Source organism: Cervus canadensis, chromosome 5, assembly GCF_019320065.1.
Source record: "Cervus canadensis isolate Bull #8, Minnesota chromosome 5, ASM1932006v1, whole genome shotgun sequence".
Taxonomy (NCBI): Eukaryota; Metazoa; Chordata; class Mammalia; order Artiodactyla; family Cervidae; genus Cervus; species Cervus canadensis.
In genome coordinates this window covers 52,069,034-52,084,756 of record NC_057390.1, presented here as the reverse complement: position 1 = coordinate 52,084,756, position 15,723 = coordinate 52,069,034, and positions in this window count along the sequence as shown.

Sequence of the window (15,723 nt, the reverse complement as noted above, 5' to 3'; positions counted from 1 at the left end):
GATCTCTAAGCCTTAAAAGAAAGGGTAGACATTGATAAAGATAAGTGGTCTGATGGAAAATCAGGGGCCAACTGTGTTTTTGGAGTCAAATAATTTTTCAAAACTATTCTGAGGCTGAACAATGTTTTGGATAGGAAAATTTGTCTTTTGCCATATTTCTGTATATTAATGCTCTTTTGGGTAGATTCTATAAAAAGTAAATACCAGTGAGCTTTAAATGATGCTTTTCCTGTGTCAGGAGCCGCTAAGTGTATTAGAATTTTTTTCTTTCATGGTGGAAATATATTGTCAGTGTCACTGAAGATGAAGCCTTTTATTGGGAACGTTAAAGAAAAATAATTTTTTTTAAAAAAAACTCTGTATATATTTGATTGAATGCATCACTGTTGCACACCAGAGATTGGCACAACATTGTAAATCAAATATATTTCTGTTTAAAATAATAATAATAATAATAAACTTCTCTCAACTTTTATGTCACCCATCATTCACTACAACATTCCTCACATTTTTTGCTTCAAACGTTTTAAAATGAAAGTATATGATTTCAATTGTTTAAAAAGCATCAGAGAGGAGAATAAGCTATTCCTTCATGGAAAGCTTCACATGGAAGAAGATAAAAATAAGATAAGGGAGTGAAAGAATGAAGTATATTTTAGAATCTCTCTTAAATATTGTAAATATATGAAGTTCTAAGTTATTCAGCTGCTAAGTCATGTCTGACTCCTTGCAACTCTATGGGCTGAAGTACACTAGGCCTCCCTGTCCCTCACTAACTCTCTAAGTTTGCCCAAGTTCTAAGCATCTATTTAAAAATATGAAATAATTATACCCAATGAGAATTTTAAATAATAATCACATGCTATTAATGAAAAATATTGCAACCACAGCTGTTTAAAGTGTTAGTTTCTGTTTTTCCAGATGCATCCAGGCAATCACCTTTTATATGTGTGATAAATTCATCACTAAATAAGAACTATCTTTGGTTTTACTATTTGTAAGGCCTCCTGAGATAGTCATTTTGCTTTTTTGCATTTCTTTTTCTTGGGAATGATCTTGATCCCTGTCTCCTGTACAATGCCAGGAACCTCCATCCATAGTCATCAGGCACTCTGTCTATCAGATCTAGTCTCTTAAATCTATTTCTCACTTCCACTGTATTGTCATAAGGGATTTGGTGTAGGTCATACCTGAATGGTCTAGTGGTTTTTCACACTTTCTTCAATTTAAGTCTGAATTTGGCAATAAGGAGTTCATGATCTGGGCCACAGTCTGCTCCTGGTCTTGTTTTTGCTGACTGTATAGAGCTTCTCCATCTTTGGCTGCAAAGGATGTAATCAATTTGATTCTGGTGTTGACCATCTGGTGATGTCAATGTGTAGAGGCTTCTCTTGTGTTGTTGGAAGAGGGTGTTTGCTATGATCAGTGAATTCTCTTGGCAGAACTCTGTTAGCCTTTGCCCTGCTTCATTCTGTATTTCAAAGCCAAATTTGCCTGTTACTCCAGGTATTTCTTGACTTCCTGCTTTTGCATTCTAGTCCCCTTTAAAGGAAAGGACATCTTTTTTGGGTGTTAGTTCTAAAAGGTCTTATAGGTCTTCATAGAACCATTCAATTTCAGCTTCTTCAGCGTTACTGGTTGGGGCATAAGCTTGGATCACCGTGATATTGAATGGGTTGCCTTGGAAACGAACAGAGATCATTCTGTCGTTTTTGAGATTGCATCCAAGGACTGCATTTCAGACTCTTTTGTTGACCATGATGGCTACTCCATCTCTTCTAAGGAATTCCTGCTCACAGTAGTATATATAATGGTCATCTGAGTTAAATTCACCCATTCCAGTCCATTTTAGTTTGCTGATTCCTAGAATGTCGACATTCACTCTTGCCATCTCCTGTTTGACCACTTCCAATTTGCCGTGATTCATGGACCTAACATTCCAGGTTCCTATGCAATATTGCTCTTTACAGCATTGGACCTTACTTCTATCATGAGTCCCATCCACAACTGGGTGTTATTTTGACTTGGCTTCATCCCTTCATTCTTTCTGGAGTAATTTCTCCACTGATCTCCTGTAGCATATTGCACACCTACTGACCTGAAGAGTTCATCTTTCAATGTCCTATCATTTTGCCTTTTCACACTGTTCATGGGATTCTCGAGGCAAGAATACTGAAGTGGTTTGCCATTTCCTTACCAGTGGACCACATTCTGTCAGACCATTCCCAAGGTAAAAAAAAAAAAAATGCAAAAAAGCAAAATGGCTGTCTGAGGAGACCTTACAAATAGCTGTAAAAAGAAGAGAAGTGAAAAGCAAAGGAGAAAACAAAAGATATACCCCTTTGAATGCAGAGTTCCAAAGAATAGCTAGGAGAGATAAGAAAGCCTTCTTCAGGGATCAGTGCAAAGAAACAGAGGAAAACAATAGAATGGGAAAGACTAGAGATCTCTTCAAGAAAATTAGAGATACCAAGGGAACATTTCATGCAAATATGGGCTCAAAAAAGGACAGAAACGGTATGGACCTAACAGAAGCAGAAGATAATAAGAGGTGGCAAGAATAAACAGATGAACTGTACAAAAAAGATCTTCACGACCCAGATAATCATGATGGTATGATCAGTCACACTCACCTAGAGCCAGACATTCTGGAACGTGAGGTCAGGTGGTCCTTAGGAAGCATCATTATGAACAAAGCTAGTGGAGGTGATGGAATTCCAGTTGAGCTATTTCAAATCCTAAAAGATGATGTTGTTAAAGTGCTGCACTCAATATGTCAGCAGATTTGGAATACTCAGCAGTGGCCACAGGACTGGAAAAGTCAGTTTTCATTCCAATCCCAAAGAAAGGTAATGCCAAAGAATGCTCAAACTACCGCTCAATTGCACTCATCTCACACGCTAGTAATGTTCAAAATTCTCCAAGCCAGGTTTCAGCAATATGTGAACCGTGAACTTCCAGATGTTCAAACTGGTTTTAGAAAAGTCAGAGGAACCAGAGATCAAATTGCCAACATCCGCTGGATCATTGAAAAAGCAAGAGATTTCCAGAAAAATGTCTATTCCTGCTTTATTGACTATGCCAAAGACTTTGACTATGTGCAACACAATAAACTGTGAAAAATTCTAAAAGAGATGGGAATACCAGACGACTTGACCTGCCTCTTGAGAAATCTGTATGCAGGTCAGGAAGCAACAGTTAGAACTGGACATGGGACAACAGACTGGTTCCAAAAAGGAAAAGGAGTATGTCAAGGCTCTCTATTGCCGCCCTGCTTATTTAACTTATATGCAGAGTACATCATGAGAAACCTGGGCTGGAAGAAGCACAAGCTGGAATCAAGATTGCCGAGAGAAATATTAATAATCTCAGATATGCAAGTGACACCACCCTTATGGCAGAAAGAACCTCTTGATGAAAGTGAAAGAGGAGAGTGAAAAAGTTGGCTTAAAGCTCAACTTTCAGAAAACTATGATCATGGCATCCAGTCCCATCACTTCATGACAAATAGATGGGAAAACAGTGAAAACAGTGGCTGACTATTTTTCTGGGCTCCAAAATCACTGCAGATGGTAATTGCAGCCATGAAATTAAAAGACCCTTGCTCCTTGGAAGGAAAGTTATGACCAACATAGACAGCATATTAAAAAGCAGAGACATTACTTTGCCAACAAAGATCCATCTAGTCAAGGGTATGATTTTTCCAGTAGTCATGTATGGATGTGAGAGTTTGACTATAAAGAAAGCTGAGCACCAAAGTATTGATGCTTTTGAACTATGGTGTTGGAGAAGACTCTTGAGAGTCCCTTGAACTGCAAGGAGATCCAACCAGTCCATCCTAAAGCAGATCAGTCCTGGGTGTTCATTGGAGGGACTGATGGTGAAGCTGAGACTCCAATACTTTGGCCACCTGATGCAGAGAGCTGACTCATTTGAAAAAACCCTGATGCTGGGAAAGATTGAGGGCAGGAGGAGAAGGGGACGAAAGCGGATGAGATGGTTAGATGGCATCACGGACACAATGGACATGGGTTTGGTTGGACTCGGGAGTTGGTGATGGACAGGGAGGCCGGTGCTGCGGTTCATGAGGTCATAAAGAGTCAGACGTGACTGAGTTACTGAACTGAACTGAACTTTGTTTTATTATGTCTTTCTTTGTACTATGTACATGTACATGTCATTTTTAGAAATGTGCACAAATATCCATGCTTTTTATTAACATTAAAAATGAGTAATCTTTTTATTTCATGCCAATCAAAAGGGAACATAAAATAGTTTGCATTGTCTTATATCTCAAATTCAAAACAAAGCAACTTATTTTCTAAGTGAAAAAGTAATCTGTCAAGTTAGAGATGCACTATTATTAAAATTTTAAAAGTTGGTTTTAGTTTCAAAGACTGTCATTTTCTTCTACCATGAACATGCCTGGATATCCAGTCACTTATCTGTAAATGAAGTTTATGATATATTTTTTACAGAGTTGTTATATTTCTGAAAATACTCTTGTAATAATACTTTGAAGATAATTTTATGGGTATAGATAGCACAGTTATAATACAAGTCATAGTAATTTAATTTACTGAAGTAAAGATATGTCTTAGAGAATCACAAGGTACATTTGGAATGTGGTAAATAAAACATAAGATATACCTCCAAAGTATTCTTTTGTCCAATTTGTTCTCTTAATCTAGAGTTTTGTCCATCTTCAAGATTCATAACAAAGTCTACCTTCTTCAAAAAACCTTCCCACAATTCTCTGTACTTTCTATATTTCCACTATACTTTTAGAATTCTAACATCATAGTACACAAAAATTAAGAAGCTAAATGGCACTAATCATCAGGGAGATACAAGTCAAGATGGCTGGTTTTAAAATGAGAAATGGCAAGGGTTAGCAAGGATGTGGAGCGATTGATCATTTTTACACTGCTGGTGAGAACATAAATTGGTGCATCCACTATGGAAAACAGTATGGAGCTTCCTCAAAAAAGTAGAACTGTCCTATGATCCAGGATTTCTAATTTTGGAAATTTATGTGAGATAATTTAAATCTAAACTTAATTATCTCCTAAATTCTCCATTTTTAATACCCTCTCATTGTCGTTATTGCCTCAACTTTTAAATTGGTGGTGGTGAGTGGAGGAAGGTACACAGACCAGTCTATAGTAATCCTGAACTAAATAAAAAAAGATGTGTGTTTAGTGAGGCTCACTTCAAATGGATCGATCTATCAGTCTGAAACCATGTTGCTACTCTTTGAAATGGCAATGGAAATGAGCAATCTCTTGCATGATGCAGAATGTCAGAATAACTTGATTTATCCAGTTGCAGGATGCAAAGTGGGCATCAAAGTAATAATCAGAAGCTATAGAGTTTATGCATTTCTTCTCAGATGCTTACAAGTGATTGATTTATTTAAAAAGCTACTGGAGGTTTTTTTGTTTGTTTGTTTGTTGGTTTGTTTTTTCCTGTTATGATGGCTAATTTAAAGGCAAGCTGTGTGTGATATATCTGAAATCTGTTTTCTGATTGTGAGTGTCTATTACCATCTCAAATTGCAAGTTGTTTTCTAAATCTTCAATGATACCAGCAGCTGATGTCTTTGTGGCCTCCACACACACACACACACCCACACCCACACCCACACACACAATTATGGGGAAACATATCACACATCTCCTAGCTGATTCCTGACAAGGAAGTTATTTAATATATATATTCAAGTCATACTCTTCCTCTGGGATTATGTCTAGGTGTCCCTCCTTGGAATTAGGGACAAATGCCTGGCAAGAAGAAAGTATGACAGAACTTCAAGTGCTTCATGGAAGAGATAATGCCTTCTTTTTTGTACCATTTTTAGGATTTCACTACTCACTCCTCTGAAATATAAAGTGTTTCATATATATTTCTGCTGAATTTATTTGGGGTAGGGAAAATCACATTAGATTTGAGATTGACTAAGGAAGAAGAAATTGTATCATATCTTGGCTTATGGAAAGTCTTCCAAAGTAGGACTACTCTTTTCTAACTCTAGGTGCAAGAATTATAACTTTTCTCTACTTCAATACTTGACTGTATTGATCCATGGTCTATTGTTGTGAATATGATTCAGAACTAACAACTGAGTGTCAAAGAATGAAAAATCACATGGCAAGAATTTTTTAAAGATAAACAATTATTTTCCACCTATAAATATTTTTTTTCAGTTATAAACTTTTACTCAGTACAGTGTTGTTATTTTATAGTCCTGATGACTTGATTCTGCATTGACCATATCAGAACCCCTCCTATCTTTGTGTATGCTTGTGTAATTACCAGGTAGCAGCTTAATATCATGTGATAACTATGCACAGAGTTCTGGGAGGAGAAAATTCAAATTAAATAATTTTTGACATCAAGTAATTTATTTCAAGGGATATACTTTACTTAGGTATTTAGTGGACTGATTTTACTAAAGGGTTCTGATGCTTGTCCAACTGAAATTTAGGCACATTTTTATTTGTCTATTTCAGTGATGCCTAGAAAATCGATAAAAGATAAAATTATTGTCTGAAATACTTCTTTTGACTCTTTCAATCCCCTTCTTCTGAATATGAATGCTTATCACCTCCTTACTTCCCATGAATGCCTAGCCTGAAACTAATTACCAACAAATCTTGAGATTAGCTAGTACTTATTCTATGCCCTGGGCTTCCCTGGTAGCTCAGAGGTAAAGAATCTGCCAGGAATGCTGGAGATGTGGGTTTGACCCTGAGTTAGGAAGATCCCCTGGAGGAGGGCATGGCAATCCACTCTAGTATTCTTGCTGGGAAAATCCAATGGACAGAGGAGCCTGTTGGGCTACAGTCCACAGGATTGCAGAGAGTCAAACATGGCTGAGCACACACACTTGCATTCTATGCCTTCCTGTCAAAGAGTGGGTTTTCATATACCAAGACCAGTGTGAAAAGGTTCTTAAGTTTCACTTTTATTACTTTATTTTAATCACTTTTTAACTATTGGTCAGCCTAAATTTACTATAAACTGCAAGATAGCAGCTCTGGCTTTGTATATCTGCTCCCTTGTGATTTATTGTTTTCAATTTACCAACTCACTCTAGGCTCACCCTCATACTTTGCCATCATGTGTCTCTAACTCGATGCTAAGCCATATCATTTGCTTTAACCAACATAATGTTAATAGACAAGACATGACTAGACTCTTGAAATGCACTTGTACAGTTGACTTCGTGCTCTTCTCTTGTCTTTTGACATCAAAACTCACTTTGCCCCTAATCCAAGGATGATGAGTGATACTTGGAACAGACCTACAGTAGAATCAGAGCTTGGAGTCAAACCTTGTTAAGCCCAGCTAGATCAGCTGCAGATATATGATGCTCTGCAGATATATGATAAAACTAAATGCTTATTACTATGTATCACTGAGATTTTTCTGGAGGCTTATTTTATAGCATTATGTTTTATAATGTGATCTATTAGATATTATACATGTATGATAGATATTCACTGTAAAGACTGATGTTGAAGCTGAAACTCCAGTATTTTGGTCATCTGACCTGAACATATGACTTATTGTCAAAGTCTCTGATTCTGGGAAAGATTGAGAGCAGGAGAAGGCACCAGAGGATGAGACGGCTGGATGGCATCACCAATGCAAGGAACTTGGGTAAACTCTGGGAGATGGTGAGGGACAGGGAGGCCTGGCATGCTGCCATCTGTGGGATTGCAGTTAGACGTGACTGGGTGACTGAAAAACAACAGTAACAAAAACATATGCTGTAGAACTGAATATTTATTACAATGTTTTAAACATAATAGAGAGACTCAGTTTTCTCTCTCCCCAAATTGTTCAGGAAACTGGCTGGTAAATGCTCTGACTACTTAATGCTGAGGTGGGGCATAATCCTGTCTAAATTTGGGAGAATAGATGCCAAATTAGAAATATTTGAGCTTTAATTAGAAATATTTGACTCAGTCCTGGATCTGAGTCTTATATGATTAAGATCTCAATGCCTTATTCTGCCATTTTGGTGCAATAGACCCAGTCAGAGGTAAGAGATATGACACCTAGAACTTTAGGAGACTGAATAGGTCTCATTCCTTTAAGAATTCAGGAGAATAAATCTGAAACCATTTGTCTTCAAACCAATCCCTTTATGGAAAAACCACCAAGACACTCCTGAAGACCTGGAAATAAGAAACTGACCACATAGCCAGTAGTTCAGAATTATCAAAAGAATCAGTATATGAATTTATAGGCAGAAGGAATGAGAAAGGATAAGAAAACAGAACTTTCATTCTGCTGGTCAGAACAAATACTTAAAGTTTCCCAAAGGATGAGAGGTCTGTTTTTCGGGAGTTTGATCACTAGCTGTAGGCAGGCTTGGCTGGTCAGTCTTTGCTAATTTTCTTGCTTTGTTGTGATGTACCCCAATTTTATACCATCCAATTTTAGAGAGACACTAGCAATAAGAAGAACATCCTAGGGTCCTTTCCACTTTTCTTCAAGTTGCTGCTCAGGTCATTGCTTTTTTTCACACTTTCAACAGTACCCAGTCTTTTGCTTTGGAGGGATGAAAGGGAGCTTTCAGGTGAGGGGGAGAGCTGTGGAGAACAATCTCATGAATAATGGTTAGCAACTGACCAATCTCTTGTACATTCTGTTTAATTTTTACCTCCTGTGGTAGAATTGTTTATCTTTCTTACTCTTAGGAGCTAGGAGTGATCTCCTGTATATAATTTCATATCCCAGACCACTTCTAGGGGCCACCAGTACATAGAGGAGGGCAATTGTCAAGATCTTGTCCCATTTTAGGTGAGTTTTATAGCATAGTTTGGTGAAAGTCTTCTTAATATGTCCTTCAGAAGTGTTTTTGTCACTTCCAATGTTTTTTTCCATTCTGGCTGGAAAGTCATCTATTTCACCCTGATCCATGTGCAATCCTCTCACATCTTTAGCCAAAATCTCATTAAAGAGGGTGGGGGAATTTTTAAATCCTCGTGCCGTCTAGAGTCTGACATAACTCAGAAAATTCAAGTTTACAGCACTATAAGAATGAATGCATCTGCTGAGTTTATGGTTAACATCTCTATCCAAACTATTGTTCCCGTTTCTCATCCAGCATCCATTCTCTTCAGGACAAAGGAGTATCAAGAAAAGAGAGGAGGAAACTGAGCAAGTCCCTGTAGTGCTCCTGAGTATGGAGGTCTATCTGTTCCCTGTTTCTTGTAGGCAGAAGTTCAGCTTTCATGACCTTCCTTGAGCTCCAAAGGGCATATTTGAACAGTTGCTAATCAAGGGAGGAGCAGCCAAGAAACCACCTGAAGTAAGATTAAAGAGACCAAGGAGTTTATCAAGATTAGGAGACTTAGCCATCTGAGACCTTGCACACATCCTATTCTTGTCTGCAACTCCACCACTGAAATATTGTTTTAAAACTTATCAAATCCTCCATGTTCTGACACATAGTGATTCAAGGAAGAGCCCATTATGTCCCCCTTTGCCTGGCAAAGAAATAAAGCTATTCTTTTCTACTTCATCTAAAACTTAGTCTTTGAGATTCAGTTTGGCATTGGTGTAGAGAGAAGTTGAGTTTTTTACATCAATGGTATAAATGCAGTAGTATCACTGGAAATAAAGGTTTCTTCAAGGTCAAATTATTGTTTCAACCAAATTAGAACAGTGGGACAACAAGGGCAGCTGGAACCTTAATTGGTATGATACAAATGAAGCAGTTATTGATACTAATAAAGTTTGAAATGACCATGGGCATAGGTAGCTAGAGCAAGGTGCAGAACAAGATAATACACTTGGAAAGCAGTGTATAAAAATAATTGCAGTGAGGATACTAAACTCACTGCAAATTATTAACAAGAGCAGACTTGGAGGAGGGACATTACAACAGGTGCTAAACGTCCAAGGAATTGAAAATGTGCCTCAGATATTGACTTGGCTGTAATATTTGCAATGCATGCCTAAATGGCTGGGGCACAGGCAGGTAGTGAATGAAATGATTTGTAATTTCGGAGTCTTTTGGAGGGGAGAGGGAATATTGGTAATAGTATGGGATAAACCACATGACCCTCTTGCAAGGTCAAAGCTACAGGAGAAGTGGAACCCTGAAAAATGATCTAAAAGTCTTCAATAAAAGCATAAAGGAAAAGGTCATGGCATTTGCTGGGTTTATTCACTGCATTCCAGATAACTCATGAGAAAGGTTTAGAGAATTGGGCAGTGGTAGGAGACGAATTTAATTTGTGTTGTTCGTCTATATGTAGATAAAATGATTGAATGAATCAGCAAGGAATTACCTTCCTCTTCCAGTTCTTCTAAGAATGAACTCTGGCTTTTCCACAGATGTGACTTGCTAGTGTGACAGGTAAGGGAGCTGGAGGCATGCTTATTGTATCTTCTCTTCAGCCCAGCATCTCTACTCAGTTTCACCTGGGGCAAGAGAGAGAAGCTTTCTCCCAGTTAATTACCACATGTTAACACTGAAGCAGAATCCTAGTTTCATTGCTGAATACAATCATTGCTCCCAATATTGCTCTTAATGTATACTATAATGATAGTCACCTCCTTGGCCTTCTGCCTTTAAGTGTGGATTTAGAAACTCAATTGCTGTGGATAAAGTTTAACATGGCACAAAATATCACAGAAAAAATGAGACCATACAATGTCACTTCTTTTGGTGACTTATTGTAAAACAACAAAAAATCAAACATCATAGGTACTTAAGTGTTTTTTGAACAGGAACACAACAGCTTATTTAAATCAACCCATTAAACAGACAAATACACACACACACACACACACACACACACACACACACACACACACACACACACTTTGGGTAGATTCTACAGCACTCAATTATCATGACCAAAGGTGGGAGCTTCTAAGAAGATCATCATAATGTGTCCCCATCTCTTGGCCAAGTTCAGATTAAAATTGTTAAAGAAGATGATATAGTTCTTATTTTTGTGGGAAAAAGAAATCCACTTGGAATGAACGATAAAGTGAAATATCAGAACAGGTGAAAGAGTTAAGCATGAATAGGTTTGTCAGATATTCAGTGAAATTCCAGAGAAGGTGGTGATAAATGTAGACCAGAAAAGGAATCACAGAAGGTGGAGATCTCAAGCAGCACTTCTGAAAGCTTGCGGGATTTAGGTAGGAGGTGGGAGGAGTCATTCTAGACAGGGGGAGGAATACACCAAAATGGGTGCAGGCAGTAGAGAATCACCTGTGTTGGTGGAAGAGGAGTTATATTGGAAAGTGGATCAAAATTCAAAATAAGACCAATGTGCATTCTCTGAGTAGGATCAGATACTAGGGGGGCATTGAAGACCAACTAAGAGTATGAAAATGTTCTGTATTTAATTGTATGTAAACAGGACAATATAGATATATCTTGGGCAAACAGAGGAGCATGGTGAAAGGAAAGTTACTTTGGCAGGAGTATTTAGAGTTGTTTGGAGAGAGAGAAAATAACAGTCACAGAATCAGGGTGACAGGTGGTGGCCCTCTGTAAAGCTTGGTCTCAAAACCTGGGCTTTCATTTTGTACCACTGAAGATATTGTGCATGATCTCCAAAGTGATCAATTTCTCTATTATGTAAATTTTGAAGTGAGTTTAGAAAGTCAAACAGGACCATGCTAAATTATTAGGAAAGAACAGTACTTTGGCATATTTTGACTTTCAGCTAGACTCTTTTCTCAGAATTATATTCATTATTTGAATCACTGATTTTAAAGACCACATTGCTCAAATGATGTGCAAAGGTACAAGTTCATTTAAGCTATGCTTCAAGGAAACTAGAAGAAAAGGCTATCCCATATTTAGTGTTATTTTCTATATGTGCATGCTTATAAATGCTATGTTAAAATGTTAGAGTTTGTCAGAGGGATATTTTCCAACCTATTACCAATATCTTTGCTTACATATTCTGGTAAGTTGCCTCCGTTTCTTTTAATTTAAAAGTATTTTTATGAATTTTACAATTGGAGGGGGCCTCAGAGGAACCTCATCATATCATTTTCAGAAGTAGAAATAGTTGTCTCAATAATGGCTACCATGCTGAAGGTGAGCTGGAAAACTTAGTTCAGTGGTTTTATTTACAGTGCCACTGTTCAGTTACCACTTGAAGGTTTAAAGCTCACTGTCACCCCTGGCTTCTCCCTCTCCTTCATTCTCACTTGTTACTGATTCTGAAACTGAAATGTCCCTTGTTTCTGACTAGTCCTTTTTAAAAAAGAAATTATATAATTATATATATATATATATGTGTATATATATATATATCTATATATGCCCAAATCAGCTATATGTATACATATGTATCTTTTTTGTTGTTGTTAATTTCCTTCTCATTTAGGATAGGGCTTCTCAGGTGGCTCAGTGGTAAAGAATCCACCTGCAATACATGAGATGTGGTTTCAGTCTCTGGGTTGGGAAGATCCACTGGAGAAAGAAATGGAAACCCACTCCAGTATTTTTGCCTGGGAAATCCCAGGGTCAGCAGAGCCTGGCAGGCTATAGTCTATGGTGTCACAGAGTTGGACATGACTTAGTGGCTAAACAACAATTTCTCGTTTAGGTCACTGCAGAGCTCTGAGCAGAGTTCCCTGTGCTCTACAGTAGGTTTTCACTAGATACCTCTTTTATACATAGTTTTTATACCATATATATATGTCAGTCCCCATCTTCCAATTTATCCCAATCAACATCACCGTTGTATCCATACATTTGTTCTCTATATCTGTGTCTCTATTTCTACCTTGCAATTAAGAATATCTATACCATTATTTTAGATTCCACATACATGCATTAATATGCAATTTTTTATGACTTCATTCTATCTAACAGTCTCTGGGTGCATCCATGTCTCTATAAATAATCCAATATTATTTCTTTTTATGGCTGACTAATATTCCAGAGTGTGTATATATGTGTGTGTGTGTGTGTGTGTGTGTATACATATACCAGATTTCCTTTTACATTCACTTGTCAGTGAACATTTAGGTTACTTCTATGTCCTGGCTGTTGTAAATAATGCTACTAACTTGTCTGCCAAACTTTTTTTTTTTTTTGCCAAACTCTTTTTGAAACAATGATTTAAACCTCAAATGCCTCTTACCTGGACAATTTTAATAATCTTACAATTCACTTCTTTGTCTACTTCCTCCTAAAATCCACCCCTTATACAACTCCAGATTTAAAATATAAACTCTAAAGACCATTATGTGGCAAATAAAATTCAAAGTCTTTAATATGCATAACAATATTCATTAATATGACTTCCATATACTACTCTAATCATATGCCTAATATATAAGAAGAACTAGGAGTCAGATACTGCTTGTTACTGGACAAATATGCTTCATATTTGGCAACTTCTATAAACCTTACTATGAGGGTGTTTTCTATGACCAGTGCGTTCTATTGACAAAACTTTATGAGCCTTTGCCCTCCTTCATTCTATACTCCAAGGCCAAATTTGCCTGTTACACTAGGTATTTCTTGACTTCCTACTTTTGCATTCCAGTCCCCTATAATGAAAAGGACATCTTTTTGGGTGTCAGTTCTAAAAGGTCTTGTAGGTCTTCATAGAACTGTTCAGCTTCAGCATTACTGGTGGGAGCATAGACTTGAATTACCATGACATTGAATGGTTTGCCTTGGAAATTAACAGAAACCATTTTGTCATTTATGAGATTGCATCCAAGGACTGCATTTCAGACTGTTTTGTTGACTATGATGGCTACTCCATTTCTTCTAAGGGATTCCTGCCCAAAGTAGTAGATATAATGGTCATCTGAGTTAAATTCACCCATTCCAGTCCATTTTAATTTGCTGATTCCTAGAATGTCGACATTCACTCTTGCCATCTCTTGTTTGACCACTTCCAATTTGCCTTGATTCATGGAGGACCTAACATTCCAGGTTCTTATGCAACATTGCTCTTTGCAGCATCAGACCTTGCTTCTATCACCAGTCCCATCCACAACTGGGTGTTGTTTTGCTTTGGCTCCATCCTTTCATTCTTTCTGGAGTTATTTCTTCACTGATCTCCAGTAGCATATTGGGCACCTACTGACCTGGAGAGTTCATCTTTCAGTGTCCTATCTTTCTGACTTTTCATACTGTTCATGGGGTTCTTGAGACAATAATACTGAAGTGGTTTGCCATTCCCTTCTCCAGTGGACCACATTCTGTCAGATCTCTCCAACATGATCTGTCCATCTTGGGTGGCCCCACACGGCATGGCTTAGTTCCATTGAGTTAGACAAGGCTGTGGTCCATGTGATCAGATTGGCTAGTTGTCTGCGATTGTGGTTTCAGTCTGTCTGCCTTCTCTTAGTGCCTATCATCTTAGTTGGGTTTCTCTTACCTTGAACACAAGAGAAGACTCTCTGCATGGACATCACCAGGTGGCCAACACTGACATCAGACTGATTATATTCTTTGCAGTCAAAGGTGGAAAAGCTCTATATAGTCAGCAAAAACAAGATCGGAGCTGACTGTGGCTCAGATGATGAACTCCTTATTGCCAAATTCAAGCTTAAATTTAAGGAAGTGGGGAAAATCACTAGACCATTAAGGTATGACCTAAATCAAATCCAATATGATTATATAGTGGAAATGAGGAATAGACTTAAGGACTATATCTGATAGACAGAGTGCCTAATAAACTATGAAAGGAGGTTCCTGACAATGAACAGGAGATAGGGATCAAGACAATCCCCAAGAAAAAGAAATGCAAAAAGGCAAAATGGCTGTCTGAGAAGGCATTGCAAATAGCTGTGAAAAGAAGAGAAGCAAAAAGCAAAGGAGAAAAGGAAAGATATAAGCACCTAAATGCAGCGTTCCAAAGAATAGCCAGGAGAGATAAGAAAGCCTTCCTCAGCGGTCAATGCAAAGAAACAGAGGAAAACAATAGAATGGGAAAGACTAGAGATGCAAAGATGGGCTCAATAAAGGACAGAAGTGGTATGGACCTAACAGAAACAGAAGATATTGAGAAGAGGTGGCAAGAATACACAGAACTATACAAAATATCTTCATGACCCAAATAATCATGATGGTGTGATCACTCACCTAGAGCCAGACATCCTGTGAAGGATGTGAAGTCAAGTGAGCCTTAGGAAACATTACTATGAACAAAGCTAATGGATGTGATGGAATTCCAGTTGAGCTATTTCAAATCCTGGAAGATGATGCAGTGAAAGGGCTGTACTCAATATGTTAGCAAATTTGGAAAACTCAGCAGTGGCCACAGGACTGGAAAAGGTCAGTTTTCATTCCAATCCCAAAGAAAAGCAATGCCAAAGAATGCTCAAACTACTTCACAATTGCACTCATCTTACACCTGAGTAAAGTAATGTTCAAAGTTCTCCAAGCCAGGCTTCAACAATACATGAACCGTGAACTTCAAGATGTTCAAGCTGGATTTAGAAAAGGCAGAGGAACCAGAGATCAAATTGCCCACATCTGCTGGATAATCGAAAAAGCAAGCAAGTTCCAGAAAAACATCTATTTCTTGTTCATTAACTATGCCAAAGCCTTTGACAGTGTGGATCACAATAAACTGTGGAAAATTCTGAAAGAGATGGAATACCAGACCACCTGACCAGCCTCTTGAGAAACCTGTATGCAGGTCAGGAAGCAACAGTTAGAACTGGGCATGGAAGAACAAACTGGTTCTAAATAGGAAAAGGAGT